Source organism: Oncorhynchus masou, chromosome 11, assembly GCF_036934945.1.
Source record: "Oncorhynchus masou masou isolate Uvic2021 chromosome 11, UVic_Omas_1.1, whole genome shotgun sequence".
Taxonomy (NCBI): Eukaryota; Metazoa; Chordata; class Actinopteri; order Salmoniformes; family Salmonidae; genus Oncorhynchus; species Oncorhynchus masou.
The window spans coordinates 9,525,280-9,537,198 of record NC_088222.1 but is presented as its reverse complement, the minus strand read 5'-3'; the positions used below and the strand labels follow the sequence as shown (position 1 = coordinate 9,537,198).

The window sequence follows — 11,919 nt, the reverse complement described above, 5'->3', positions numbered from 1 at the left end:
ATCCCTATCCCAAACCTTAACCCTTACCTTAATCATTCATAACCCTATCCCAAACCTTAACATATACCTTAACCATTCATATCCCTATCCCAGACCTTAACCATTAAAATCCCTATCCCAAACCTTAACCCTTACATTAACCAATCATAACCCAATCCCAAACCTTAACCCTTACATTAACCATTCATAACCCTATCCCAAACCTTAACCCTTACCTTAACCATTCATACCCCAATCCCAAACCTTAACCCTTACATTAACCATTCATAACCCTATCCCAAACCTTAACCCTTACATTAACCATTCATAACCCTATCCCAAACCTTAACCCTTACATTAACCATTCATAACCCTATCCCAAACCTTAACCCTTACATTAACCATTCATAACCCTATCCCAAACCTTAACCCTTACCTTAACCATTCATAACCCTATCCCAAACCTTAACCCTTACCTTAACCATTCATAACCTTATCCTTAACCTTAACCCGTACATTAACCATTCATAACCCTATCCCAAACCTTAACCCTTACATTAACCATTCATAACCCTATCCCAAACCTTAACCCTTACATTAACCATTCATAACCCTATCCCAAACCTTAACCCGTACATTAACCATTCGTAACCATATCCCAAACCTTAACATATACCTTAACCATTCATAACACTATCCCAAACCTTAACATATACCTTAACCATTCATAACCCTATCCCAAACCTTAACCCTTACCTTAACCATTCATAACCCTATCCCAAACCTTAACCCTTACCTTAACCATTCATAACCTTATCCCCAACCTTAACCATTCATAACCCTATCCCTATCCCATACCTTAACCCTTACATTAACCATTCATAACCCTATCCAAAACCTAAACCCTTACATTAACCATTCATAACCCTATCCCAAACCTTAACCCTTACCTTAACCATTCGTAACCATATCCCAGACCTTAACATATACCTTAACCATTCATAACCCTATCCCAAACCTTCACCCTTACCTTAACCATTCATAACCTTATCCCCAACCTTAACCATTCATAACCCTATCCCTATCCCATACCTTAACCCTTACATTAACCATTCATAACCCTATCCAAAACCTAAACCCTTACATTAACCATTCATAACCCTATCCCAAACCTTAACCCTTACCTTAACCATTCGTAACCATATCCCAGACCTTAACATATACCTTAACAGTTCATAACCCTATCCCAAACCTCTACATATACCTTAACAGTTCATAACCCTATCCCAAACCTTAACATATACCTTAACAATTGATATGCCTATCCCAAACCTTAAACCTTACATTAACCATTCATAACCCAATCCCAAACCTTAACCCTTACCTTAACCATTCATAACCCTATCCCAAACCTTAACCCTTACCTTAACCATTCGTAACCATATCCCAGACCTTAACATATACCTTAACAGTTCATAACCCTATCCCAGACCTGTACATATACCTTAACCATTCATAACCCTATCCCATACCTGAACATAAACCTTAACCATTCATAACCCTATCCCAAACCTTAACATATACCTTAACCATTCATAACCCTATCCCAAACCTTAACATAAACCTTAACCATTTAAACCCTATCCCAAACCTTAACCCTTACATTAACCATTCATAACCCTATCCCAAACCTTAACCCGTACATTAACCATTCGTAACCATATCCCAAACCTTAACATATACCTTAACCATTCATAACACTATCCCAAACCTTAACATATACCTTAACCATTCATAACCCTATCCCAAACCTTAACCCTTACCTTAACCATTCATAACCCTATCCCAAACCTTAACCCTTACCTTAACCATTCATAACCTTATCCCCAACCTTAACCATTCATAACCCTATCCCTATCCCATACCTTAACCCTTACATTAACCATTCATAACCCTATCCAAAACCTAAACCCTTACATTAACCATTCATAACCCTATCCCAAACCTTAACCCTTACCTTAACCATTCGTAACCATATCCCAGACCTTAACATATACCTTAACCATTCATAACCCTATCCCAAACCTTCACCCTTACCTTAACCATTCATAACCTTATCCCCAACCTTAACCATTCATAACCCTATCCCTATCCCATACCTTAACCCTTACATTAACCATTCATAACCCTATCCAAAACCTAAACCCTTACATTAACCATTCATAACCCTATCCCAAACCTTAACCCTTACCTTAACCATTCGTAACCATATCCCAGACCTTAACATATACCTTAACAGTTCATAACCCTATCCCAAACCTCTACATATACCTTAACAGTTCATAACCCTATCCCAAACCTTAACATATACCTTAACAATTGATATGCCTATCCCAAACCTTAAACCTTACATTAACCATTCATAACCCAATCCCAAACCTTAACCCTTACCTTAACCATTCATAACCCTATCCCAAACCTTAACCCTTACCTTAACCATTCGTAACCATATCCCAGACCTTAACATATACCTTAACAGTTCATAACCCTATCCCATACCTGAACATAAACCTTAACCATTCATAACCCTATCCCAAACCTTAACATATACCTTAACCATTCATAACCCTATCCCAAACCTTAACATAAACCTTAACCATTTAAACCCTATCCCAAACCTTAACATATACCTTAACCATTCATAACACTATCCCAAACCTTAACATATACCTTAACTATTCATATTCCTTTTCCAAACCTTAACCATTTAAAACCTATCCCAAACCTTAACCATTCATAACCCTATCCCAAACCTTAACCATTCATAACCTTAACCCTTACCTTAACCATTCATAACACTATCCCAAACCTTAACCCGTACCTTAACCATTCATAACCCTATCCCCAACCTTAACCCTTACCTTAACCATTCATAACCTTATCCCCAACCTTAACCATTCATAACATTATCCCAAACCTTAACCCTTACATTAACCATTCATAACCCTATCCCAAACCTTAACCCGTACCTTAGCCCTTCATAACTCTATCCCAGACCTTAACCCTTACCTTAACCATTCATAACCCTATCCCAGACCTGAACATAAACCTTAACCATTCATAACCCTATCCCAAACCTTAGCCCTTACCTTAACCATTTAAACCCTATCCCAAACCTTAACATATATGTTAACCATTCATAACACTATCCCAAACCTTAACATATACCTTAACTATTCATATCCCTATCCCAAACCTTAACCATTTAAAACCTATCCCAAACCTTAACCATTCATAACCCAATCCCAAACCTTAACCATTCATAACCCTATCCCAAACCTTAACCATTCATTACACTATCCCAAACCTGAACCCCTACCTTAACCATTCATAACCCTATCCCAAACATTAACATATACCTTAACCATTCATAACCCTATCCCAAACCTTACCCTTTACCTTAACCATTCATAACCCTATCCCAAATCTTAACCATTCATAACCCTATCCCAAACCTGTACATATACCTTAACCATTCATAACCCTATCCCAGACCTTAACATATACCTTAACCATTCATAACCCTATCCCCATTACTTTAACCCTAACCATATTACTGCTCTGTTGGAGCTAGAAACACAACATTTTTTGCTGCACTTGTCATAATATTTGTAAATCTGTGTGTGCGACCAATAAACTTTGATTTGATTTTACTAGGGGCAACGGGGAACACTATTACACCATCAAGTAGCTCTGGCTCTGAGGTTCATCTGTTCAATCCCAGTGCTAACCCTTACCTTACCCTTAACACATAACTTTAATCATCCTGACTGAATGTATAGACTTAGCTGTCAAAATGTTGATGTTTATCCATCCTGGACAAACGTTGAATACTGAAGTCAAGCTGTGATAAATAGTTGGCAATACCACCCAGTGTTGTGAATTAACAAACACACACACACACACACACACACACACACACACACACACACACACACACACACACACACACACACACACACACACACACACACACACACACACACACACACAGCCATGCTTGGTCTTTAGGAAAGCACTGTGAGATGGACAGGCAGTAAGAAGCAGTAGCAGACAAACACTTTCCGTTGTATGGTTGTGTGTACAGCTGGGCTTAACGAGGTGTGAAGGAGAGAGAGCTCCCGTTGTTTCAACCAGTAGCTGGATATACAGTCATTTGTCTTGTAAAAAACAGATTTTTATCTGGGGCAACTAAGGGGGGAAATAACAGCTTTATCCTAAAACTATATATTGTGTACGGTATGAGAATAGGAAGTAAAGTGATATAATGTAACAGTGACACAGACTGTTGGTAGTAGTTTCACCCCGTAAGTCAGAGGTGTTTAAAAGTGGGAGTCTCGCTGTGTTTGTGTGTTTGTGTGTGCGCGTGTGTGTGTGTGTGTGTTCACGCACCAGGGGGGGAACAGCTGCCAGTTGCTTGTGTGGAATCTGAAACCAAACCCAAGACAAAGTCTGCCTGCCTGTGAGAAAGAGAGAGAAAGAGAGAGAGAGAGAGAGAGGGGGGGAGGCTCACTGTTCACAGCTTAGTCATACCACTCACCCTTCATCTGCAGACTTCCTCAAACACACTCACGCAAACACTCGCTCCTCCTGTTCCTCCTCCTCCTTCTCCTCCTCCTTCTCTCTCTCCTTCTGCAGCTCTTCAAGCTGTAGCCTGGAGGGCAGGGTCACTCTGCTGGACTGCGTGCTGCTTTTCTCACAGACAGCTTAGTTCACTCGGAGACTAAGTTGAGTTGTGGACAGCGTGTTGACTCAGGCTGGGAAAGACTGTGTTGTGACTCTGATGTACTGCGTGGACTGCACTCCCTGCCTCTGGAGCCCCCATGTGGCTTTAGGCTGCTGCTCTGCTGATCTCTGTTGTGGCTGCCGTTCGTCCGCGCTGTCTTGTCCCCACGGAAACCTACCCGGCAGGCAGATGGTCTGAGCAGTCAAGGGAAAAGTTTATAACAGCAGCTCGTTGGTAAAAATACACGAGCACAGAGAACCAGTCTGAGTTTCCTCTCTCTTACTCCAGTCTCCTCTGAGGCAGCTGACCATGTCTATGGAAGGGGCAACAGCAACAGGAGCGCTCTGGCTGAGATTCTCCTCTTCTTTCTCAGATCTCTCTTTCTGAGTGACTGGACTAACTGTGGATTAGGATCTTTTTTTTGTGTGTCGATTGGAATCTTCACACGTCACAACCTGGATATTACTTTAGAGGCTGATTTCTAGAGTAAAGTAAGTGTTTTGTGTTCTGCTATTGTGTCTCCTGGTGTGCTGTAGGTTCAGTGTTGTGGATGGCTGTGCCCAGCTACACCTGTCTACTGTACGGTGGGCTATGTTTTTTATGTTTTGACAGTCTTTAGAGGCCATGTCCTTTTCACATTGATACGAGCTGAGTTCACACATCCATCCAGTCTTTGTCATACCGGCAGACTGACTGTAAGCAGAGTTTATCAATTGCACTGTTTGAGGAGCTGTGGGACTGACTGACTGTCACTCTCTGAGGAGCTGTGGGACTGACTGACTGTCTGTCACTCTCTGAGGAGTTGTGGGACTGACTGACTGACTGTCTGGCACTCTCTGAGGAGCTGTGGGACTGACTGACTGATTGTCTGTCACTCTCTGGGAAGCTGTGGGACTGACTGACTGTCTGTCACTCTCTGGGAAGCTGTGGGACTGACTGACTGTCTGGCACTCTCTGAGGAGCTGTGGGACTGACTGACTGTCTGCCACTCTCTGAGGAGTTGTGGGACTGACTGACTGTCTGTCACTCTCTGAGGAGCTGTGGGACTGACTGACTGTCTGTCACTCTCTGAGGAGTTGTGGGACTGACTGACTGACTGTCTGTCACTCTCTGGGAAGATGTGGGACTGACTGACTGACTGTCTGGCACTCTCTGAGGAGCTGTGGGACTGACTGACTGTCTGTCACTCTCTGAGGAGTTGTGGGACTGACTGACTGACTGTCTGTCACTCTCTGGGAAGCTGTGGGACTGACTGACTGACTGTCTGGCACTCTCTGAGGAGCTGTGGGACTGACTGACTGTCTGTCACTCTCTGAGGAGTTGTGGGACTGACTGACTGACTGTCTGTCACTCTCTGGGAAGCTGTGGGACTGACTGACTGACTGACTGTCTGGCCCTCTCTGAGGAGCTGTGGGACTGACTGACTGTCTGTCACTCTCTGAGGAGCTGTGGGACTGACTGACTGTCTGTCACTCTCTGAGGAGCTGTGGGACTGACTGACTGTCTGGCCCTCTCTGAGGAGCTGTGGGACTGACTGACTGACTGTCTGGCCCTCTCTGAGGAGCTGTGGGACTGACTGACTGACTGTCTGGCCCGCTCTGAGGAGCTGTGGGACTGACTGACTGACTGACTGGCCCTCTCTGAGGAGCTGTGGGACTGACTGACTGACTGTCTGGCCCTCTCTGAGGAGCTGTGGGACTGACTGACTGACTGTCTGGCCCTCTCTGCAGCACTGCCTGCAGGTATAATGTAATGCATTATAACCTGTTATGGAGGCATATCAGGCTTATAGTGGGGTTTTTCTCTATGTTTGATGATACTATCAATAGGACTGCCTGAGGAGTACCTGTGTAGTGTGGTAATATTTGATATAAAAGTATGTTTTATATATATATATAGCTCACCTGCGACCTGTAATAAGACTATGCAATGAATGGACAAAGTATATTAACAAGTATATCTGAGGATGAACAGGAATATGCAACCAACACTCTTAAAGAGCTATGAGAATTGTTTATCAAATTCAGATATTACACGGTACAATGATTTAAATCACATACAAGACTGAAAGCTCATGTTACAGGGAATTTACTAGCATTACAAGGCATTATTCTAGGCGTGTGATCAGAGAGGGAGAGAGAGAAGACAGCCTGAAAGGTCTGCCCCAAGAGTCCCTGGGGAGGAGCGATATAAAGAGAGAGAGTGAGATCCAGGGGAGGGGAGAGATAAAGAGAGAGCGTGAGATCCTGGGAAGGGGAGAGATAAAGAGAGAGTGTGAGATCTTGGGAAGTGGAGAGATAAAGAAAGAGAGTGTGAGATCTTGGGAAGGGGAGAGATAAAGAAAGAGAGTGTGAGATCTTGGGGAGGAGAGAGATAAAGAAAGAGAGCGTGAGATCCTGGGAAGGGGAGAGATAAAGAAAGAGTGTGAGATCTTGGGGAGGAGAGAGATAAAGAAAGAGAGCGTGAGATCCTGGGAAGGGGAGAGATAAAGAAAGAGTGTGAGATCTTGGGGAGGAGAGAGATAAAGAAAGAGAGTGTGAGATCCTGGGAAGGGGAGAGATAAAGAAAGAGAGTGTGAGATCCTGGGAAGGGGAGAGATAAAGAAAGAGTGTGAGATCTTGGGGAGGAGAGAGATAAAAAAAGAGAGTGTGAGATCCTGGGAAGGGGAGAGATAAAGAAAGAGAGTGTGAGATCTTGGGAAGGGGAGAGATAAAGAAAGAGAGTGTGAGATCCTGGGAAGGGGAGAGATAAAGAAAGAGAGTGTGAGATCCTGGGAAGGGGAGAGATAAAGAAAGAGAGTGTGAGATCTTGGGAAGGGGAGAGATAAAGAAAGAGAGTGTGAGATCCAGGGGAGGAGAGAGATAAAGAGAGAGAGTGTGAGATCCTGGGAAGGGGAGAGATAAAGAAAGAGAGTGTGAGATCTTGGGAAGGGGAGAGATAAAGAAAGAGAGTGTGAGATCCTGGGAAGGGGAGAGATAAAGAAAGAGAGTGTGAGATCCTGGGAAGGGGAGAGATAAAGAAAGAGAGTGTGAGATCTTGGGAAGGGGAGAGATAAAGAAAGAGAGTGTGAGATCCTGGGAAGGGGAGAGATAAAGAAAGAGTGTGAGATCCTGGGAAGGGGAGAGATAAAGAAAGAGAGTGTGAGATCCTGGGAAGGGGAGAGATAAAGAAAGAGAGTGTGAGATCTTGGGAAGGGGAGAGATAAAGAAAGAGAGTGTGAGATCCTGGGAAGGGGAGAGATAAAGAAAGAGTGTGAGATCTTGGGGAGGAGAGAGATAAAAAAAGAGAGTGTGAGATCCTGGGAAGGGGAGAGATAAAGAAAGAGAGTGTGAGATCCTGGGAAGGGGAGAGATAAAGAAAGAGAGTGTGAGATCCTGGGAAGGGGAGAGATAAAGAAAGAGTGTGAGATCTTGGGGAGGAGAGAGATAAAAAAAGAGTGTGAGATCCTGGGAAGGGGAGAGATAAAGAGAGAGACTATCTCACCACAGCAGGTCGTGAAAAAATATTTAGAAAGAGAATGAATCCAATACCCTTTTTTTAGCATCTGACTGGTTGGATTCAAAATCTGAGTTGACCAATAGTATTACTGTAAAGTTAACCTCCAATCAGATATCAGACCTACAGGATGTAATGACAACAGAACCCTCTGCTACCCAGAGGTGTGACAGAATGGGGGTTGAAGAGATAATGCAGCATTCCTAAGACAATACAGATAAATTCTTTCATAAAGTTGAGAGTTACTTCTGGAATTACTTCGTAGGCTGGGCCGCCCTACAACTGGACTGACTGTCTGGCATCAGAATCCCTATAGAGATTATACGTGCTTTGTAACTTGTTATACGCACGTATGAACCTTTATAATGCCTTGTTATAGGACGCATAATATGTTTTGTCTGTCTATGTAGTAAGACTGAAGGGGGAGTGCTGGGCTATCTGTCTGTCACTCAATTGTCATGGTACTGTGGAGATACTCTGATTTGTGCGTTTCATCGTCGTCCCCATATCATCGGCCAATCGGCATGATGTACTTTATATTTTATGCACATGACATGTTGTATTTCCATTGCCCAGGATTTGTTTTTCTAATGTGACTCTTTGAGTCAGTCAGTTGGTGGTTCTGTCTGTCATATCCGCTATTGATACACTGCACTAGCTATATATATATACAGATTCTTTACCACATGCAGAAATGGTCTCAGAATAGTACCTCTCTGTGTCATTCATCTGATGAGACCGTTTCTAAGCTTCTTCTTCTTCTTCTTTGAGATGAGACATTTATTTACACCTTCAATGAGTAACTTGGATATCTGTATAACACCTTTGTTTTCTTGAAATTAATTATCATTGAGAGAGAGGGAGAGAGAGAGAGAGAGAGAGAGAGAGAGAGAGAGAGAGAGAGAGAGGGAGAGAGAGAGGGAGAGAGAGAGAGAGAGAGAGGGAGAGAGAGAGAGGGAGAGGGAGAGAGAGAGAGAGAGAGAGAGGGAGAGAGAGGGAGTGAGAGAGGGAGAGAGGGAGCGAGAGAGAGAGGGAGAGAGAGAGAGAGAGGGAGAGAGAGAGAGAGAGGGAGCGAGAGAGAGAGAGAGAGAGAGAGAGAGAGAGGGAGCGAGAGAGAGAGGGAGAGAGAGAGAGAGAGAGAGAGAGAGAGAGAGAGAGAGAGAGACAGGGAGTATATAAACATAATATGACATTTGAAATGTCTTTATTCTTTTGGAACTTTGTGAGTGTAATGTTTGCTGTTCATTTTATTGTTTATTTCACCTTTGTTAAATTATTAATAACTTAATTAATTACTTCACTTGCTTTGACAATGTTAACATATGTTTCCCATGCCAATAAAGCCCTTCATTTGAATTGAGAGAGAGAGAGAGCGAGAGAGATAGAGAGAGGGGGATTGAAAGAAACATGAATTGTTTTCATCCCTAATTGTATCATCACTTGAACACAAACAATGTCTGTTGTACCTCGTAATAAATTCCCGATACACTGCTACCCATCAGTTAGTGACTCATCTCAGCCTGAGTCATCAAGCAGACACATGGCAGGGGAGGCGTGTTTTTCATTTGATTTCACCTTTATTTAACCAGGTAGGCCAGTTGAGAACAAGTTCTCATTTACAACTGCGACCTGGCCGAGTGGGAGAGGACACCCCTTCAAATTAGTGGATTCAGCTATTTCAGCCACACCCATTGCTGACAGTTGTACGAAATCGAGCACACAGCCATGCAATCTCCAGAGACAAACATTGGAATTAGAAAGGCCTTACTGAAGAGCTCAGTGACTTTCAAAGTGGCACCGTCATAGGATGCCACCTTTCCAACAAGTCAGTTTCATTAAATTTCTGCCCTGCTAGAGCTGCCCCGGTCCAATGTAAGTGCTGTTATTGTGGAAACGTCTAGGAGCAACAATGGCTCAGCCACGAAGTGGTAGGCCACACCCGCTTATAGAACGGGACTGCGTAGCGCGTAGCACCTAAAAATCATCTGTCCTCAGTTGCAACACTCACTACCGAGTTCCAAACTGCCTCTGGAAGCAACATCAGCACAATAACTGTTTGTCGGGAGCTTCATGAAATGGGTTTGAGGAGCCGTACACAAGCCTAAGATAACCATACGCATTGCAAAACGTCGGCTGGAGTGGTGTAAAGCTCGCCGCCATTAGAGTCATTGGAACAGTGGAAAAACGTTCACTGGAGTGATGAATCACGCTTTACCATCTGCCAGTCTGACGGACAAATCTGGGATTGGCGGAAGCCAGGAAAACGCTGCCTGCCCAAATGCATAGTACCAACTGTAAAGTTTGGTGGAGGAGGAATAATGATATGAGGCTGTTTTTCATGGTTTGGGCTAGGCCCCTTTGTTCCAGTGAAGGGACATCTTCACTACAGCATGCAATTACATTCTAGACGATTTTGTGGTTCCAACTTTTTGGCAACAGTTTGGGGAAGGCCCTCTCCTGTTTCAGCATGACAATTCCCCCGTGCACAAAGCGAGGTCCATACAGAAATGGTTTGTCGTGATAGGTGTGGAAGAACTTGACTGGCCTGCACAGAGCCCTGACCTCAACCTCATCGAACAACTTTGGTATAAATTGGACTGCGAGCCAGGCCTAATCGCCCAACATCTGTGCCCTACCTCACTAATGCTCTTGTGGCTGAATGGAAGCAAGTCCCCGCAGCAATGTTCCACCATCTAGTCGATAGCCTTCCCAGAAGAGTGGAGGCTGTTATTACAGCAAAAGAGTGAACCAACTCCATATTAATGCCAATGATTTTGGAATGAGATGTTCAACGAGCAGGTGTCCACATAGTTGTTATCATGTGGTGTGTATATACACACACACAGGCACGGACAGGCACACACGGAGCTACAGCAGTAACCACAAACTCAAGCCTGACTGAAGCCTGACATTCCAGTCAATCCCTGCAGCATGGCGGGCATAGCACTGCACACACACACACACACACACACACACACACACACACACACACACACACACACACACACACACACACACACACACACACACACACACACACACACACACACACACACACACACACACACACACACAGGGGAACAGGAGGAAGAGGGTGAAGCATGAGGGGAGGAGGGGAAGAAGAGTGAGGAGAGGAGGAGGAAGAACCGAAAGGAGAAGGTGGAGTGGAGGAAAGTTGAGGAGATGGGTGCAAGGGAGAAAGAAGGGTTAAAGAAGGAGAGCATGGAGATTAGCCTCTCCTCATCCACTGTGAATAGGAGAGGGTCAACACATTATTGAGCCAATGGGAATGAGGTTCAGTAAAGCCCTGACAGGAAATACAATCGTGAGAAAAATGTCTGTGCTTAACTAGTCTTCATTGAGTTCCTTATGGCGTTGTACAGTATAGTTACTGTACATTGTGGTGAATGTTGACACTGGGGAAGGGGTGGATTGGTATGAGTGTGGATATCAGGATGATGTTGTTGTTGTTGTTGTTGTTGTGTCCACTCATTCTGTTTGTGGGTCCATAGCCAGACTGGCCCCAGACTGATGCCAGTGGTCACTCTGTCATAAGTCAGTGTGTGAGTCCAGTCATCCTATAATATGAAAATGTTTCATGTCACAGTATGTCAGAGGACAGAGGGGGGATACAGTCTATATATTAAGACAGGGTATGG

At 43.9% G+C, this 11,919-nt stretch overlaps 1 protein-coding gene across 2 annotated transcripts in view; it reads left to right on the top strand.

Annotated features, from left to right (window-relative positions):
* Nucleotides 1-4,616: 4,616 nt before the first annotated feature.
* Nucleotides 4,617-11,919, top strand: part of arhgap24 (Rho GTPase activating protein 24) — a 256,798-nt gene continuing 249,495 nt past the window's right edge. For both annotated transcript variants that reach the window (XM_064977336.1, XM_064977335.1), the window contains exon 1: nucleotides 4,617-5,256. The gene's annotated coding sequence lies outside the window, so the exon portion shown is untranslated. The remainder of the gene's footprint in view (nucleotides 5,257-11,919) is intronic.